The following is a 16,530-nucleotide window of genomic DNA, read 5'->3' as shown; positions in this document are numbered from 1 at the left end:
TCAACATAGTTTTGGAAATTTTAGCCACTGCAATCAGAGAAGAAAAAGAAATAAAAGGAATCCAAATCAGAAAAGAAATTAAAATGTCACTGTTCGCAGATAACATGATACTATTCATAGAAAATCCAAAGGTGCCACCAGAAAACTACTAGAGTTAATCAATGAATTTTGTAAAGTAGCAGGATACAAAATTAATGCATAGAAATCTCCTGCATTCATATATACTAACGACAAAAAATCTGAAAGAGAAAATAAGGAAACAATCCCATTTACCACTGCAACAAAAAGAATAAAATACCTAGGAATAAACCGTCCTAAGGAGTCAAAAGCCTTGTATGCAGAAACCTATAAGACACTGATGAAAGAAAGTGAAGAAGTTACAAACAGATGGAGAGATATACCATTTTCTTGGATTGGAAGAAGGAACATTGTGAAAATGACTATACCACCCAAAGAAATCTACAGATTCAATGCAAACCCTATCAAGCTACCAATGGCATTTTTCACAGAACTAGAACAAAATATTTTACAATTTGTATAGAAACACAGAAGACCTAGAATAGCCAAAGCAGTCTTGAGAAAGAAAAATGGAGCTGGAGGAATCAGGCTCCCTGACTTTAGTCTATACTACAAAGCTACAGTAGTCAAGACACTATGGTACTGGCACAAAAACAGAAATATAGATCAATAGAACTGGATAGAAAGCCCAGAGATAAACCCATGGTCCTATGGTCACCTTATCTTTGACAAAGGAGGCAAGAGTATACAATGGAGAAAAAGCCTGTAAAAAGTGGTGCTGGGAAAACTGGACAGCTACATGTAAAAGAATGAAATTAGAACACTTCCTAACACCATACACAAAAAATAAACTCAAAATGGATTAAAGACCTAAGTGTAAGGCCAAACGCTATAAATCTCTTAGAGGAAAACATAGACAGAACACTCTATGACATAAATCCCAACAAGATCCTTTTTGACTCACCTCCTAGAGTAATGGAAATAAAAACAAAAATTAAGAAATGGGACCTGATGAAAATTAAAAGCTTTTGCACAGAAAAGGAAACCATAAACAAGATGAAAAGACAACCCTCAGAATGAGAGAAAATATTTGCAAATGAAGCAACTGACAAAGGAATTATCTCCAAAATATACAAGCAGCTCATGCAGTCTCAATATCAAAAAAACAAAAAACCCAATCCAAAAATGAGTGGAAGGCCTAAATAAACATTTCTCCAGAGAAGATATACAGATTGCCAACAAACACATGAAAGGATGCTTAACATCACTTATCATTGGAGAAATGCAGATCAAAACTACAGTGAGGTATCACCTCACACCAGCCAGAATGGCCATCATCAAAAAATTTACAAACAATAAATGTTGGAGATGGTGTGGTGAAAAGGGAACCCCCTTGCACTGTTGGTGGGAATGTAAATTGATACAGCCACTATGGAGAACAGTATGAAGGTTCCTTAAAAAACTGAAAATAGAACTACCATATTACCCGGCAATCCCACTACTGGGCATATACACTGAGAAAACCATAATTCAAAAAGAGTCATGTACCACAATGTTCATTTCAGCTCTATTTACAATAGCCAGGACATGGAAGCAACCTAAGTGTCCATCGACAGATGAATGGATAAAGAAAATGTGGCACATATACACAATGGAATATTACTCAGCCATAAAAAGAAACAAAATTGAGTTTTTTGTAGTGACGTGGATGGACCTAGAGTCTGTCATATAGAGTAGTGAAGTAAGTCAGAAAGAGAAAAGCAAATACCATATGCTAACACATATATATGGAATGTAAAAAAAAAAAAAAGTTCTGATGAACCTAGGGGCAGGACAGGAATAAAGACACAGGTGTAGAGAATGGACTTGAGGACACGGGGATGGGGAACGGTAAGCTGGGACGAAGTGAAAGGGTAGCATTTACATATATACACTACCAAATGTAAAATAGATAGCTAGTGGGAAGCAGTTGCATAGCACAGGGAGATCAGCTTGTTGCTTTGTGACCACCTAGAGGGGTGGGATAGGGAAGTTGGGAGTGAGGTGCAAGAAGGAGGGGCTATGTGGATATATGAATACATATAACTGATTTGTTTTGCTATACAGCAGAAATTAACACAACATTGTAAAGCAATTATACTCCAATAAAGATGTTAGAAAATAAAACAACTTAGTCTGATGTTATAGGTTATCTGTCAAAAAGAAATGCCTGTACAATTTAGTCACAAGACAGTCATTGTTTTAGAGATAGAATCAACCAAATCTGCAATTACAATGATTTAATAAAAATATTTAAGAAATATATGCTAATATAAAATCTTGTAATAAAATAATTTTATTGAAATAAATTTAAATAATATATGTATTTTTGATGCAGAGGTGTATGATAGGGTGATCAGTAAAACACTTTCAAGCATAACTATACTATACAATGGGTGAATTCTGAATTCAGAAAATGGAATGGAATGGAAATGTGAGTTTAAGGAGAAAAGGGAACAATGATAAATTCATATTCTTGATTATGTATATTTTAATTTAATTATATTAGGTATCAAATTGATATGGTATTTCAAGTCCAATGGATAAATTTGCAAGGGTGAGGTAACAGTTTTAGTTTTAAATGGCAATATTTACATAATGTAGGACATTGCTCACTTTCATACTATTTAAATTTTTGTTGAATCTACAAATTTTTGAGGATGTATATCACTTTTCAAAAAACCTTTTTGGAGGTGTAAAAGGAAGTATATCAGAAGATTACTTTTTTGGAGAAAATTGAGTTTTGAAATTTTCGTTGGTTACCAAATCTCATCCGTGATAAGGTAGTTACAGTTTATTTAGATTCCTGCTCTTGTCACACAGGAGACTGTGGTGTTGATATATATTATTTCCTGATCTGGTCAAAAGTGAATTAGAAAATTAGGCAGGATTGAATTTTTGTGAGAGATCTAGCTGTTAAAATTTGGGGACAGCAGACACTAATAGAAGTGGATAAAAGCAACATGAAAATATTGTGAGATGTGACTGTGGGGAAGTTTGAAAATCAAACAGAGACTTTTAGATTAATTATAAATAAAATGTCTCTGAGTATTCTAAGTTAAGCATCTCAAAGGAATGTTGAAGAGAAAAAAGAAGTAAACCTCCTTTGAGTAAAGATTATAATACTTGGAGTAAACAATAGTTTAAGCACTAGGTGAAATAAGAAGTAAACAATGCAATATTATTGAATTATGGTAATGGATAACATCATAATACTTAAGATGTTAAGATTGTATTAACAGTTTACATTTATCAGTTGTTTACTATTATTGTTAATAGCTAAATTATTTTATTCTAAAGCATTAAGAGCAGACTTGCTGGATAATATGCAAAATATTATCTTTAAAAATTTTACAGAAAAATAAAAAAATCTTTAAATCCTGATATTTAGTCAAAAACAGTATTAGCTTTAATTTATTGAGTGTTTGTTGCAGACCAAGCACTATCCTAAATATTTACCTTCAGTAACATTATAATAACTCATTACCTTTTCCAATCAATCCTCTGAGAAAAGTATTATTACTATCATTATGTTAGCGATTTGAAAAACCTGAGGTACAGCCCATAAGTCTGAATCAAGAACAAGAAATTGACTAAATACAATAACTTATTTTTCACTCAATCCATAAGACAGAAAAGCTTAAAATCTGTAGCTTTTTATAACTGAAAGATAAATTCAAGTCTTCTTGGCACAAAATCTCATTTTAAAAGCAACTGAGCATTGTGCCTAGACCAAAAGCAAGACCAAAATTGGATACAAGCTCTCCTATCTCCTCATCCATTGCCTTAACATAACCATATATTTCACTACTAATATGAAGAAAATAATAATAATGTCAAAAGGTTGCTTCTAGGAGTAAATTATCAAAGGATTGCTTTGAGAAGTAAATTGGTTAATTCACATAAAATACCTAGAACAGTGTCTGGTATATAACTAACACTCAATCAGTTTGATCTAATGCTGTTGTTAGGCTAATGATTAATTTAAGTTCACCTTTCAGAATTTCATTTCTTCTGTAATTCCAGATTTCTGTCATGTTGTTCCATCATCTTTAGGCTTTATATCTTTTTAAAGATACATCAGTTACATAAATTCTCAAAACCTAAAATTCTGTGCTTAATGATTTCAAAATACAATTACTCAAAATTGTTTTTGTACTGTTAAAAGTTGAAAATATGTGATGTTTGCATACACTGACCCTGTATTTCTGGCAATCAATAATTGTATCTGAAAAATCTAATAGCCTCATAAAGCACAGATCCTTAGCTCCTTTCAATTTGTGGGTGGGGAGAGAGTTGGAGCAGGTAGTTTACAGGAAGAAATTAGTATCATATCTATAATATCATTTTAAGGTTAAGAATATTACAATTCCATTATTAACTTCTTCAGTATCATATTGTCAGTTTCTATTCCATCTGTATTTATTAATTATTCTCTGATGGAAAATAGTGGTTTGCACTCATGTTTACTGAGTTTTTTAGAACATTGCATGCAAGAAACAAAAAATTCCTCCAGTAATTATTTATGTGAAAATTTTCCCACTATGAGTTTATTTTGTGCTCCATAAATCTAGAGTATATCATTTTACCATTTACATAATTGACAGTTACCACAATTGTTAAATATTCAGTTAGAATGTTCACAACACAGTCTTGTCAGCTTGAAAACTACTGGACTCCATGTGCTGCTTGTGGGAATTTATGTTTTCAATAAAATGTCCTCCAGTATGAGCAGCTGTGTTTTGTCAAGAAGTTTCAAATCCATAACATTCAGTTTCTTCTTTCCTTCTTACATTCCACTTGCACTTATGTTCAGATGCCAAAATTCATGTCTGAGAAAGAAAAGATGCAGAGGGATTGAGAGAGGGAGAAGAGAGAGGGAAAGGGGCAGTGGGAGTGTGAAAGCAAAGGGGAAGGAAAAACAAAACAGACTGTGATCAACTCAGAGCATTTTCTCTTGAGCTTTTCATAAACCTTGTGTAGGCAAGAGAAATAATGACACTAGTTATTTTCATCCCCATTAAGTATTATTGTATCATTTAGAAATTTTAAAGATTATGAGGGATTTTTCTTAATTTAGATCAGAACAGTTTAGACCACTTCTTTGAGCTTAATTCAACCAAACAATTAAATATTTACATGAAAATATAAATAAGACCCTAAAGAATTTAGTTTATCTTACTATAGCCATTACTAACCCAAGTCACATAATCCTCACCTTCAAGATGAGAAAACTTGCATGTCTTCATGTTAAGCAGGTTCTTTCTCTTCTCCTCTTATTATCTTGGCAGTTTGCTTATATTTAACATTTTCTTTCTTTTAAAATTTGTTTATATTTTACAAATAATAGCAACAAGTAAATACTAAATTTTAAAAAGTAGTCAACAATCATTTTTATCACAAAGTTGATTAAAAGGCCATCTAGATAAAGAAGATAGAATGAAGGCACATATTTATATTTGTTCCATCCTCATAGCTATTAAAATTTCTTTTAAGTCACAAAGCACCTAAAAGGACATAGCTAACAGGAGAGAGAAAATATCAAAATTTTAAGAGCTGTAGACAGACTTATGAATGGTAACTTATACCCAAGGAAGTCAAATCCTGAAGCCCAATTCTAAATCTATGGTGTTAACAATAAAGCAACACAGTTTACACTACAGAGATCTAAAGGCTCAGGGATTGTTAGCATCTGGTGTCTCTCAGAAAGGGGAAGGAGGCTGGGATGCAAGGGTGGGGTTGGTGAGTCTAAACTAAATCAAGATAGTTTGAAAGTTTTTTTAAAGAAGTGGTTAGAGGGCTTCCCTGGTGGCACAGTGGTTAAGAATCCACCTGCCAATTCAGGGGACTTGGGTTCCAGCCCGGGTCCGGGAAGATCCCACATGCCAGGGAGCAACTAAGCCTGTGCACCACAGCTACTGAGCCTACGCTCTAGAGCCCATGAGCCACAACTACAGAGCCTACACGCCATAACTACTGAAGCCCACATGCCTAGAGCCTGTGCTCCGCAACAAGAGAAGCCACTGCAATGAGAAGCCCGCGCACTGCAACAAAGAGTAGGCCCCACTCGCTGCAACTAGAGAAAGCAACAAAGACCCAACGCAAAAATAAATAAATAAATAAATAAGAAGTGGTTAAACCCCTAAAGACTCTTCCTCAGCCTGCCCTGCTAGGGAATTTATCTTTCATTATGCTCTCAGAAATCTGGAGTTTTATTCTCTACAGAGGATCAAACATTTTCCATCAGTAAAAGTATTACATCTGTAAGAAAAAACAAGATGCCATATAAAACAACAGAGATAACAACAACAAAAATACTCTGAGAAATCAATACTATTATAGTATAAATGAAAGAAAGAAAGATAAAGTTGAAGAATCTTCTAGAAGAGAGAGTAAAGAAAATTGAAAATTAGGAAGGTAAGGATAAAAGTTTCAAAGAACTATTTCAGATATTCCAAATACAAATAACAGGAATTCCAGAAAAATAAGCTAAGAGGAGAGAAAAATATGAAGCAAGTAATGCTAAAATGTCTTAAGAACTGAGAGACATGAATTTCCAAATTGTAAATGATCACTAACTGCTGAGCAAAATAAATGCAAAAAGGTCAATATCAATATTATCATCCTGAAATTTTAGAATACAAAGAAATAAATTATTCTAAGAGCTTTCAGAGAGAAATAATAGTATTATTTATTCATATAAAGAATCCAAAAACAGAGAGAAGTCTTCAACAGCAATGTTAGAAGCTAAAGAAAATGGAGTAAAGGCTTCCAAACTCTGGGAGAAAATAACTTCCACCCAGAATTATATATCCAGTCAAATTATCTATTAGATGAAAATGTAGAATAAGGACATTTTTAGTAAGCAAACACCTCTCTTTTCCCTCAAATTACCTGTGTCATTTTTCTCAGAACCTCAGAAAAATTTCTGAATATAAATTGTTTAGGTTTAAATTCTGTTTACCTAACAACCTTTTAAAACTGTGGAGGAAATGAAGTAAAATTACTAACATAAAACAAACTGTTCCTTTACTTGTGAGCATAAACCAACAATCAAGTATTATTTTATATTTTAGAATTATTAAAAGATTTAAAAAAACTGGCCCCAGGTTAAAGAAAATGATGCCCTTGACATATATAATGTAAATAGTGTGGGCGAAATTTGACAAAAACTTTGTGTGAATTCTCCCTGAAATTAAGGAAGAATTGGATTTTCTGAGATTGAAATCACCCACCCTAATTTAGGGAAAACTGATGTAAAAATCATCTGTACTGAGACAAACATTGAATTTCAAGAATAAAGGACTTCTCAAACATTTAGAGAGAGAAATAAGGGAAACCATACCTCAGGGTTTTCCAGAGCCAGGATGATCTATACTAAATCCCCAGTGACAATGGAGCTATGACTGTGAGATCATGAAGGCTCAAGAAAGCTATGTTCATCCAAATGTGTTAATGTATAGAGGAAGCAGCAAGACATTTCCAAACATAAAATCCTTTTTAGATATAACTATTAGAAAAATCCAGGCAACTCAAAATAAGTCATGATGAAAGAACAATGATCAGTATTGAAGTCATTCATATATAAAACTATATAAAATGTGGTTACAGACATTAAATGTTATACACTATATATTGTATATATGTCATAATAACATATAACACATATATGCTAGCACATATATATATATGTGTCATAATGACAAGAAACAAAAAATGGGAAGTGGAGTGGAGAATAGTAGTTAAGAGAATTCTATTAATTTTCTCAACTTACTTGGTGGAAAATTAACAAGCATTGAATCAACCTGAAACAATCAAGAAATAAAATTATAAGTAGTCATATAATGTTATAGAAGGAATGTTAGAAAAAATGTAGCATAATGAAATCAAGGAGGTTAAGAAGAGAGGGAGGATAGAAGAAAGTAAAAATTAGCTACTTTTCTCAGCCTTCAGAACATATAAATAAGTACTGTATAATGCTAAGATCAGGAAAAATGTGCATATGTATGTATTTATATCTACATCAATACCTATACACATAGATAAAAGTAACTAAAATAACTGACAGTCAAGATGTACTTTTATAGCTAGTTATCCATCTGTACTTATATCTTTTTATCATATGAGCAAATAAATATTTATTTGGAGGAACAAAACAAACTTTCAATAGACATTATTGTGGGGGGAGGAAATAGAGAGTGAATAGTTTTAATTTTTGTTTTATACCTTTTTGTACTGTTGGAATTTTTTTAAACACATGCATTTCTAGAAGCTTACAAAGTGTCAATGTGTATTTTTTTGCTGCAGAATTTTACTGGACCTGTATTTGTTAGTGTTAGGTTCAGCAACATATGACAAAACTAAACTAAATCAAAATCAAAAAAACAGTAAATAATGGGTGAACAACTTGTTTGTCTCTCAAGGCATTTCAACCCAGATCTTCTCTTCCAGAATCTTGGTTCATTCTAGCTTGATATTTTAAGATGATTTTCTCAAACTTGGCCATCCTGTCTAAATCCCAAATGAGGAAAAAAGTAAAAAAGGAAGTGATCATTCCTGCTTAAGGATCATAACCAGAAATACCATAAGAAAAGTTCTCCTTACCTCTTATTGGTCAAAATTTAATGACCCTTAATTCATGAGAGGCTGAGAAATACAATCGTTATCTGCATTATACTTTGCTTTCCTAAGTATATATATTTTTAACTTCCTAAGGAGAAGAGATGATATTGGGGTAGGAAGCTAGTCATCTTTGCCACAGTGCCTTATAATTTGATGTTTATTTTTTTATGGATTCACAGATTTCACAGTACATATTCTGCTTAAATATACAGTAAAATGCATAGAAAATGCTTATAAATATCTTGGTCAGTGAAAAAGAAGCATTAACTATATTTATGATGTGTCTAATAATATGTAAAAAATTATGTCTGCAAATGGACAACGGCTGAAATGTAAACATGGAAAAGCAAAACCACTATAATGGCTGTGGTAATGAGGTTGTGAGTTTTTTTTCCCCTTTCTTTCCTTTCAATTAAAGTTAGTGTTTTTCAGCAAATATTTTTAATGTTTGATCAGGAGCAGTTGAAGCAAGAAAGAAAGGACCTTGAAATTTATTTTGCAAATTAGCTAATTAGTCTTTCAGGGGCTGTGATCATTAGAGCACTTAGACAATTGAGAGTCTTCCAATGAGCCAAAGAAAGACTATTACATGTTGTACATTCTATTTTATTTCGTTCTTTTACATTTTGTCCTGTAGGTATAAACAGTTGATATTTTAGTGGGAGTTTAGGCGGCACTATTCAAATCATTTTAGCTCTTAAAATCTGTTAATAAATTATTTACTTATATCAGTAAATTGAGGACTTTCTAACTATATAAGTCAATTACATTTCTTCTTTTTTACTGGTTTGGAAAGAAACTTCTATGATTTTTAAGCATCCCCAGAATCTGCCTTTCTCATCACCTGTGTATGAAAGATGTTATAACTGTTCACCATTATCTGACCTCCGTCACCTTCCAGGACTTGTTCCTGACTTACCTGCTTAACATAATGATTTTGCAATGATCCATGTTGTTGCATTTACTTCATCCATTTTAACTGCTGAGTAATATTTCATTGTATGGATATTTCATAGTTTGTTAAACATTTTTTCTTGTAGATGGATATCTGGGATCATTTCCATTTCCAGCTTTCAGCCACTATGAGTAAGTCTGCTATAAGCATTTTTCTACAAGTCTTTTGGGCAAAATATGATTTCACATACCTTGAGTACATATCTAAAGTATGAAATTGTTAGATTTTAGTGTAGAGATATTTAACTACAATCAGTACTACAAAGTGATTATACTTTTTTAATACCTATTATGAGTTGAATTGTGTACCTCCAAGATTCATATGTTGAGTCCTAATTCCCATTACTTCAGAATGTGTTCTTCTTTAAAAATGGAATTGTCACAGATGTAATTAGTTAAATTAAAATGAGATCGTTGGGTGGGTCCTAATCCGATATGACTGGTATTCTTATTAAAAGGGGGAATTTAGAAACAGATGTACATAAAGAGGGAGAATGCCATATGAACATGAAGATAACCATCTACAAGCCAAAGAGAGAGGCCTGAAAGAAATCCTTTCCTCAGAGCTCTCAAAAGAAACCAACCCTGCCAACACTTTGACTTCACACTTCTGGTTTCCAGAACTGAGACAACAGATTTCTGTTGTGTAAGCCTCCACTTTGCAATACTTCATTTTGACAGCGCTAGCAAACTGATATAACACCCAACTGCAGTTTTTGAGAGTTCCAACTGGCCTACATGCTTTATAACATTTGATATTTTTAGTTTCCGTTTCTTGTTTTCCTTTGGTTAACCTTTCTAGGGTGTGAATAGTATCTTGTCATCACTTTATTGTACATATCCTCAATGACTATTAATAAAAATGTTGACCACCTTTTTATATATTTATTGGTCATTCACTTACCTTTTGTGAAGTGTCTCTTCAAGTCTTTTGCCATTTTTTTTTTACTGGGTTATCCGTCTTTTTATTGTTTATTTGTAGGATTATATACATATTCTGGATATGTTCTTTTTATAATTTATATATCTGAATATATTTCACAGTGTATGGATTATTCCTTGCCTTTTGGTGAGAAAATATTTTAAATGTTGGTGAAATATAATTTATCACTTTTTTCTTTTAGTGTTGGTGCTTTTTATATTCTGTCCAATAATTTTACCCATTAAGTACATCAAATTCAACATATATTTGTCTAATATTATATGCCACTTTTTGCATGACTAGGAGGTAAATCACATGGGACCTCTGCCAAGCCAAATACTGTCTCAATAAATGTTAATATTAAGACATGCCAGAAATTTAAAATGTAGGATTTTTTTTATATCTGGAAAAGCTACTTTCTGTCCAATTTACTTGCTACTTTCTTTTCAGAGTAAATTTAGTCTTAAATTTTTAATGCCAAGATTAATTTCAAGAATGTATTTCAAAATGACTGAACCTATGGATGGATTTCTATATAAGATTTCTTTTTCTTTTTTTACTAGAAATCAGAACATTTGTTCTTTAAAGAAATTCAGCCCCATCTTTCTTATGTAAAGTTTTTAAAGAGTTTGCCATATAAAATTTTAGCAACTAAGATAATGAGAAAGATACTTTTCTATATAAGTACAAATTTATAAGGATTAAAATTGTACTACGATAAATGTTTCAACTATAATATAAGTAAAAACTCAGATTTCCAAACTTGAATTATTTTTCATTACACTTCATTTAATTCTGTTTTCTCACTAACTTGTACAAGTAAGAAGTCCCAGAACGTTTCAAAAAGATAGCTGTGAAAGAATAGATGTGTCTAAAATCTCAATAATATCACAGATCTCAAGCAAATAAATCAAAGATAAGTCATAATATGCAAACTTGGATAAAGATTTCTGCAAACTCATTGACAATACTAAGTGGCAATTGTTTTGTTACATAATGTCCCTTTTCTATTTTGTTGATTTATGTTCACTCATGTGATTGACAGTTTGAAGATATAAAATTTGTTCTAGGGACTTCCCTGGTCGGGAAGAGTCCAGTGGGTAAGACTCCACGCTCCCAATATAGGGGGCCGGGGTTTGATCCCTTGTCGGGGAACTGGATCCTGCATGCATGCCGTGACTAAGACCTGGCGCACCTAAAATATTAATTAATTAATTAATTAATTAATTAATTTTCAAAAAAGAAAAAGGAAAGAAAATTATTCTAAAAAGGAAATCTGGCTTTAGCTCTGTACTTTGCCACTACTTCTACTGAAAGTATCAAATTTGTTGTCTCCACATAAGGTAATGTAAATATGAGCAATTTGGTGCTTAGGAAACAAAGCTTCCATAAACATTTCCTACTTTAGCCTCTCCAGTAGATTAATTCCTTTTTAACTATAGTTAATCAACATAGATACATAATTTCTATCATAAACAGTATACTTTCAAACTTTTGCTTCCTGAAACAAATTTTCCCTACCTGCCTACCTCTTATCCCCATCTTGGCCTTGGCAGTCTTCATATGATTTTGTTCTCTAAACCCAGTTTCTTCTAAATAATCTCAGACTATTTATGAAAGATACAGTGCAATCATCTATATTAGCCTGGGTTGACCAGAAAGCAAAGTTTGAAGCATGGGCTTCCACTTTATTAAGGTAGTGAGTTATAAACCTATAGAAGCAAGTTAGGGGAAAAGGGAGTGAAGCAGGAATGGAGGGAGAGCCAGTACAAGAGTGTACGCACTTACTATATGCACAACAGCTTGCTTGATCTCGTGGGACTATCTTCTAAAAAAATAGAAATACCACTACTTAAATGATAGTTGGGAAGGAAGTGAGAATAATCTGCTCTCCAGTCTGGTATTCTATTGTCAGGAATTTATCTGTGGGGCATTAATTTCCCCTTACTTCCAAGTTGTAGGCACTGAGCATGTCCCCTTACACTTCAGCATCACTAGGTAAGCCCCAGGGCAGTGAATGAGAGGTGTGTGTTGTGAGGAGTGGGTGCATGTGTGACACTTTTTGAAGACCTCCTGGAGTCAGTTAATGAGCAACAATGGCAAGGCTGGGAACAGTGGCTGAAAACGCCAGAAATGGGTGATGCAGAATGGATAGAAAGTAGTGTAGAAGAGGTATCTGATACAGTACCTAAGCAAATTAATCTTTTAAAAGTCAAAATATTATAGCTATTTCTAATTGGTGAAAAGCTGTGAGGTTTACCTCTTCTAGGTTATATTCCTAACAATACCCCCTGAAATTCTCATAGAATAATTTCTCTTCCAAATTGGGATCGTATATTTCTCCTTAAAGAATTTATTTCATCAAAAAGTTTGAAGATACAAACACATGAATTCAATGAAGCCCTTGGTCAAAATTATCTTTAGCCAGATCTGGTAAAATCTAATTTGGTTTGTGTGTTCTGATATGCATCAATCTGATTATAATAGTTTGGTTTATGTGTTCTGAAATGCATGAACCTGATTATAATAAGTATATAACAATTTTATATATAAAAATGTTGTGGAGCAATTGACAATTTTTGGTGACACAGGCCACAAGGAAGAAAGCCAACTCCATGGTGGCAGTGACATGATTAGAAGACAAGGTAGCCTACAGAAATAGGTAAACCTTAGAAAAGAGCTGGCTTTGGGAGATGATGGTTAGGTCTCTGACATTTTCACTTTGAACTTGCAGAAGAGAATCTGGATGTAAATATCCCAAAGGGAAATAGAAATGAAAGACTGAATCTACAGAGAGATATTTGGGTTAGAGATATAGACTTAGTACCATCCATATGGGTAATAATAATATTATAATCAATTTTCATTGATTTTCCTCTTCTTTCTATCTCCCAAATGAAGAAAGGGTGCTTTGCATAGTTTTATGTTACCCAGAATCAGAACAACCTTTCTACTTTGAGGCTATCATCAATTGTGCATATCTTAATAGGAGACATTATTAAATCAGAAGTCAGTTAAACCTTCTCCCAGCTTTGTAGCTGACTAGAGTATGGAAACTAGGGCTCTGATAATTAAATACTCACACCTCCAGGTTTGAATCTTGAAAAGTGACCAAATGATATGGGTATATGGAGACTATTCCATGCAGCTTTGGCAATCAGTGCTGTGAGAGTTCAGGAATGGAGGCAGTGATAAGTACTCAGTGGTATTAGGGCCAGCAGCAAAATCCTAACTAGATTGTTCCTGAGGCATAATACTGGTCTCTTTCCTGCTACCTAGATGCTCTTGGTAGTTACCCAACTTCTGAGCCTGGCTTTCCAGCCTTCTATTAATATTATAAGCTACCATATATTCTTCCAACAACTGTTTTTCTGCTTGAGTTTTTTTTAATGTAATATTTATTATTTATTTGTTTGTTTATTTTTGGCTGCGTTGGGTCTTCGTTGCTGCATGCAGGCTTTCTCTAGTTGTGGTGAGCTGGGGGTGCTCTTCATTGCAGTGCGTGGGCTTCTCCTTGAGGTGGATTCTCTTGTTGCAGAACATGGTCTCTAGGCTCACAGGCTTCAGTAGTTGTGCCACGTGAGCTCAGTAGTTGTGGCTCATGGGCTTAGTTCCGCTGCACGTGGGATCTTCCTGGACCAGGGCTCTAACTCGTGTCCCCTGCATTGGCAGGTGGATTCTTAACCACTGCACCACCAGGGATGTCCCTCTGCTTGAATTTTAAATATATATATTGGAAACTGTTGAAGTAATTCTGTTGAGACAAGATGGATCTCCATCTAAGATTTGATTCTAAAGCCAAAACTGATGACACCACAAACACACACTCACCAAGAAGACATGAAAAGCTTTATTTACCCATTAAGAAGCTGGCTGAGGAAAACAGTGCTGGCTCCCAAGCTGGTCAAAAAAATGTCTTTAGAGAGCTAGGGAAGTAGACTGGTTTGATATTTACAGTGATTAGGGGTGGTTAGCTTGATGAAGGTTCTCAAGTGTTCTGTGATGTCAGTTTCATGGGTTGACCTTGCAGGTACCAAAGGAGGTAGCATCTGGGCTTTACATCAGCTTTCCTAGATGTGGGGCAGGAGGGGGAGGGGAGTGGTGACGTGGAGCAGAAGGGTGAGAGGTGACGTGGGGCAGGAGGGGGAGGGGAATGGTGCGTCTTTAAAGCTGTTAGTAGTCAAAGCACAAAATTGGAGTTAGACTTGTTATTGGAGGAACTATTATAAGTATAAATTAACCCAGGCAAATCAACTAGACCAAAGTTACAATGAATACTTTTTAAGGGAATAGAGCTGTTGCCTTGTTAAGAAAAATTAAATACATTTATCTAAAATGTGGTGAATGGAAAATTCAGGGGCTTTTGAATTTGATGCTTGAATTCTGATCCTTCCCTACATTAGCTAAGTAATCTTATGCTAGTTATTTAATCTCTTTAAGCCTCAATTTCATCATCTGTAATAAAATCATCTACCAGTTATGACAGGATCATGTGAGCAGTTCTTGTTTTCAACCCCGACTCACAATGGCAGCATTGTCTAATAGTTAAGAATGGCAGCTCAGGAGTCACATGGCCTTGGTTTAAATCCCCACTCCACCATTTACCAACTCATAAACTTGGACAAATGATGAAATCTCTCAAAGAATCAGTTTCTCCATCCAACCATTAAAAACATTACTTGAGGGAACAAATGTGATCATATATTTGGCTCAGGATAAGAATTCACTAAATATCAATTGTTAGTATTCTACCCATAAAATAGATCCAGCTCCTTCATACATTAACAAGAGTGCTTAGTTTACTGAAGAGACTGTGGGGATATGTGACCAGGTTTCATGTTACACACCACACAGAAAAATCTTACTCAAATTGCTATTTCGTGGCTTCCTTCGTCTTCACCAAGATCTTTTCTCTGCAAGTCATCGTCTCCTGTCTTTCCCTGTCCTATCTAATAATCCTATCAGTTGATTATTAAAAATTAGTTCTTGACCTCCATTCCAAACCATAATCAGTCAAATAAAAGCACAGAGGTCATCACTGTACTGAAAATTTGTTATCCTCTCACATGCTATTGGGAGAGGGTCTTATTTGCTACCACACCACTAGTGACTAATCATATTACTAATTAAACAAAACATGTGTCTATATAAAAGGGGATTATGTCTCCTAAGAAATTGAATACATCTAAGTAGTGCTACATAGGAATTATTATACTTGCCATATGAGGTTGTGGAGAGGTTTTAACTAGGCAATTTCTATAAAAACCTTACTACAATACCTTGCTCATAATAGGTGAAAATTTTATTTTTGTAATTCATATTAGTTACTCTCATTTGTGCTATAAGAATCTATTCCATATTTCTCAGGATAGTATTTAATCTTATGATGGATCTTATGACATTTTAAAATCCTATTTGTTAAAATGTATTTCTAATTTGTAAAGCTAGTTTATTTATTTAAAGTTTAAATGCCAAATCAAATTTTATGTAGTTGAAGGCAAAGCGAAAAATAACTCCTTTAAAACCAAAAAAGGGCAACTCTGGACTAATATACTATTTTTCTGGACTTTTAAATTCTTCATTAGTGTTTCAACTTCTCTTCTTCTCTTGAGATCTATGAAATATAAATTACCTTGGAAAAGAGTGATAAATTCTCTGCTTTTACACCATGGAAAATATTCCAAGATTATAAAGTGTTTATTTCTTTGCCCCATATATAATGTTTTTATGCTTTCCAGAGCCTTTAAGTAAAAACTGCAAACAGCGTATTTAGCTTGTTAGCCTTTAATTGCTTTGAGGGCATCTTTGCTTATTTATTGTTTAAAAAAACTGAACGATACTCAGGAATATTTGAGCAAAATAAAAAATATTATATCCTCTTCCCCCAGCAAAACAAAAAATGTTAAGTTTGCACATTCCCTTCCTGAAGGTTTATAGATCTCTACTATTAGTGATGTTGAAACTGAAGAATTCTA

The 16,530-nt window shown here is 33.6% G+C and overlaps 1 long non-coding RNA gene across 1 annotated transcript in view; it reads right to left on the bottom strand.

The window, feature by feature from the left end:
- Window positions 1-2,366: 2,366 nt before the first annotated feature.
- Window positions 2,367-16,530, bottom strand: part of LOC137224425 (uncharacterized) — a 375,421-nt gene continuing 361,257 nt past the window's right edge. Inside the window, exon 4 of the long non-coding RNA XR_010943338.1 lies at window positions 2,367-4,889. This is a non-coding gene — a long non-coding RNA (uncharacterized lncRNA). The remainder of the gene's footprint in view (window positions 4,890-16,530) is intronic.

The sequence above is a fragment of the Pseudorca crassidens genome, chromosome 5, assembly GCF_039906515.1.
Source record: "Pseudorca crassidens isolate mPseCra1 chromosome 5, mPseCra1.hap1, whole genome shotgun sequence".
Taxonomy (NCBI): Eukaryota; Metazoa; Chordata; class Mammalia; order Artiodactyla; family Delphinidae; genus Pseudorca; species Pseudorca crassidens.
Note: the sequence above shows the minus strand (reverse complement) of the source record. Positions and strands in the feature narration are given on the sequence as shown.